Below are 4434 nucleotides of genomic sequence, written 5' to 3' on the forward strand. Positions count from 1 at the left end.
GTACGCTCGGCCGCCTTGCTCGAGATGACAGCTTCAATGTTTTCTTTCCTTCCCGACCCTACATCCAACTCCCACCGTCCGTGGCACTTCAGTATAATCAGAGCCCTGCGTAATAGACTTGTCGTGATTTTGTTTCTTTTGGCGTCCAACCGGTCCAGACGCACCGATTGAAGATTGTCGTCGAGCCGTATGATTTAAATCGAGATAAACTACAAACGTGATGCGATGAAATAAATTTATAAAAGCGTTTAGATACTATCAATGGTGTAGTATCGAGTAAGTATTTTTTTAAGAAAAATTTTTTTTTTCCTTTGAAAATTACTTTTATGTGTAGAAATTTTTTGGCTTATGCGTAGACTTTTATCTGTTTGATTAAAATAAAGGGCAGACTATAAAATTTTTTGTGTTAAGTTGATTGAGATATTATGCCTGAAGGCGATGATTTCATACTTTCAACATCGGCACATAAACGAGCGTACAGCGTGTAATTGCGTTATGGGCAACAATTAAAAATTAATGTTTTTCACGTGTAACGTTTTTATTTTTCTTTCCTTAATTGCATTGGTTCAATATTAATAATTAAAAAATTAAACACAGATAAAATTAAATCTAAAGTACCTTTATTTTCTTAAAAAAATACAAAGAATTGGTGGCTAGTAAACGCATTCATTACAGATTAGATACATAATATTTAAAAGATTATCAGTGATTTACATTGTGATACTGTTGTAGACAAATGTAATATTGTACGTGGTGACTGGTTGCATGAGTTAAAACTCTATTTACTCCTATTTAGCTCATTTACTTACAATGAATGTATGATCATTCTATTAGAAATGAATTGTTCTAGAAAAAGTTAACGAAAAAATTTTAAATTTACGTTATGATAAGTAAGGATAAGCGTTTTTAAATTCAGAATACTACCTAATAAAATCTATTATTGTTTACTATCTGTCCCTGTAGACTTAGTACAAGTCTAAATTATATGTCTGTCGAATTCCAATAGTAATAATAAATTAATGTAACATCTTTCAGAGAGATCATTTTACCGATAACACGGTAATATAGAAATCAAATACCAACGACATATTTTTTATTACTCTCTTACTTTATACTGATTATTATCACATAATATTTATTATTATGTAAATGAAATTTGTAAAGTAACTCCAAAATGACAATAACAAAAAAGACAACGTCAAAAGTAATGAATATTAATAAGTGCTACGTAATTAAAATTATACTAAACAAATACACAATTACGGGCAACATAAATATAAAATGTACACAGTTAATATAAATGTAGTACATAAGGAGTCTAAGCTCTATTCGACAGAAAAAATATATTTTCATGACAATTTAAAAAGATAATATATATTTTAAAAGTATGGTCTACTAAAAAAAACTTATAAAGATTTAAGGAATACAAAAATGAAGGTCAAGATTTCGAACTTCTTGGTAGCGAGTGTTTTGAAATACGGACGTGCAATTTGGACACTATTTATTCTACTACTAATATCCGTTTTAAACTCTACCGTAATTCCAAAAATGATTTGTTTCGTTTGAGATCTTTTAAAGCTCGTCAGGATTGCCCTACTAACAGATTGGCCAGACTGACAGACTCGCTACAAAGATATCTCTATGCACACAAGAACCTGTTTAAAAATAAAGTTCTGAAGATTCTCGAAACGGCGCAAACATAGTCCGTGCTTGATACTATTTGCGCTGCATTCAAAGAATGACTCAATGAATTATAATAGATAACATATAGAGATTTTTATTGTAATTATTATTTAACACCTGTTTTAGTCATCACATTATATTAGTGACATTGGCCATTCTAGTTTAATATAAGAAATGTTTTTTAACACTACGCAGTATTAAAAATAACTAATATTCCATCCGTAACAGGAAGTATGAAGTTCCACAAATAATTACTATTTTCGTTCAGTGCACTAGTAACGATGTCTTTATAAAGTTTACCTTAAATACAATGAATAATTTTTGTCTTATGTATTCAAATATTCTACAATCAACGTCTAAAATATAAAGTAGTAAATACATTGACTTTTTTACAATTTTCACATCATTTATTTAATTATCACAAAATTGTTAAAGAAACATTTGCAATCTGAATTTTACCCATATACATAACTAAGTTAAAGAATAGAAATAAAGATTTTATCAATTAAATTGTTGAAAATTTTGATGTATACAAACATTTATTTTGTTTAACTTTGACTATTTAATTCAATACGCTCTTCTTAACATATCCTGTGTTGTGTGTTTTAAAATTTGGCTGATCGATAAATTTTTCTTGATATTAGATTTGTAGGTGGTAAGTAAAATAAAAATTAATAACAATTTTAATTAATAGTAGAGTTAGACACTGTTTACTCATCAGTATTGCACATAATACTTAATACAAGAAAATGACTAAACCAAATGGCCATCCACATATCAATTAGTAACACGACCTGCCAACAGAAGTATTACAAAGAAATCGGTATGTAGCAGAATATCCTACGCAACAATTCATCATCTTTCTATGGAGCGATCTTAGATCAAGGCATAGATAAGCAATAAGTAGAGTAGGGTAGTAATCTAAGTTAAGTTCATATAAAATAAGGTTTAAATGAATAAGAAATAAATTAATAAGATACAGAAAGCTAAAATAATTAGATATACTATCATGCTCAATGCTATCTATTAGACTAATAGATGACACGCATTGATAATTATAACCTTAAAATTAAAATTTGTATAAAACGAAGATAAGAGCAAGGTAAGTTAATTTGATACAGTAACTAGAAAATTAAAAAAGGAAACAAACTGTTTATCAGGTAGTAAAAGATCCTTGCCATTTTAAGGTAGTTACATTATAAGGTAAGCGTATAGCAACCATTAATAAAAAAAGATCTCCCAATTTGCTATGTACCGGCTTGAGCCATAGAGGATCTATACTGGCTATAAGCTCCCCAAGAAGCCCTCGTGCTTCACTAGCGTAAAACAGACACATTTTATTCTGAGCGTCCTCTACACTTTGTCCTCTTGAAACGGCGGAATTTACAAATGCAACTTGAGCAGAAGTGTAATCCAGGTAAAAAAATCATAACTTAGTGACATAAAATAGTACATACTGTGGTTACTAATAACGTAACCCAGTGGATATAGTTGCTATAGCGCGCTCGGATCGGAACACACAAGTGTTTATACACGAATATTTAGCGACATCTATAAGCCCCGCATAATATTAGAGGGCGAAAAAAATTTTCGAGTAATTAAAATTAATGGTAAGACCCTCAACCAAAATATTTTATGATTTTGGTCATACTATAAAGTAAAAGTAAATATTAGTACTCTCATTAGCATTACTAAGAAGCAAAGATTGAGAAAATATCTTTTTTTATTTTCATAACATATATAAATTAGGGCGTGTTTTAAATTTACTTAGAATCTCTATCATACAGTATTGAAAACTTATATGCTTGGTGTCTTTTCGCAGTTTGTTTTTAAGATGAATTGGTTCTTAATACTCAAAACATGAGAACAAAAAAAAAATTTTTGAAGAAAAGTTTTTTACCGCAATCTATTAGGGAGGCCCGCTAATAAAGTTTTTATAATTCGCTTATCAATACTGTAGTGCCATAGTCATAAATCAAAAAAGGTTCAGCAAATATGTGTTGTTTGACTGTTAAAAAATAAATGTACATTTTTTGCAAAAAGTTAATAAATTAATACGAAAAGTTCTGGAATAACTCCAAAAGATGAGTGGCTTTTATCAACGAATTTAGTTAGAGGGATGAACTTCCCTTCTCCCGTCTCCTTGTTGAAAGGTGCGTTAACCTCGATAACTTTCGAATAAGCGCGCGTACTTGCGGCTCGACGACATAATTCGTGCATCCGTCACCTTAACTACATATATTTCAAAATCGCACCGCAAGTTTATGAGCATTTCAATAGGAATGAAATTGCGCTAGCAGCTCCTTTCGGCGTTTGGCAGCACAGTAACTCTAATAATTGGTAATAAACAATAACGGTAAACAAAACTTTACCTCAGTGACAAACGTTCGAAATTAAAAACATATATATATATATATATATATATATTACTGGGCTGACACACGTTCGAGGGAGTACGTGCAATCCAATATCGCAGAAGCATTAACGGGCTATTTTAAAGTACGCGTACTTGATGTGATGAACGGTCGTATAAACTCACCAAGCCACAAGTACACGTACTTGAACGTTTATCGGTTACACTGATGTCAGACGACATACTGTTCCGAGATGTCGAACAAAGAGAAGACTTTGTTGTTTAGGAAAATTAATTCATTACTTCTCTAACACTCAAAACTTATCTTATAAATATATTATTTTATCTTCGATATATACTTTATATTTTTTCATAATCGCTTAAAATTTTGTGTAAAG

Source organism: Battus philenor, unplaced genomic scaffold, assembly GCF_028537555.1.
Source record: "Battus philenor isolate CCGP_79_NKW_IND1 unplaced genomic scaffold, ilBatPhil1.0.hap1 SCAF_19, whole genome shotgun sequence".
NCBI lineage: Eukaryota > Metazoa > Arthropoda > Insecta > Lepidoptera > Papilionidae > Battus > Battus philenor.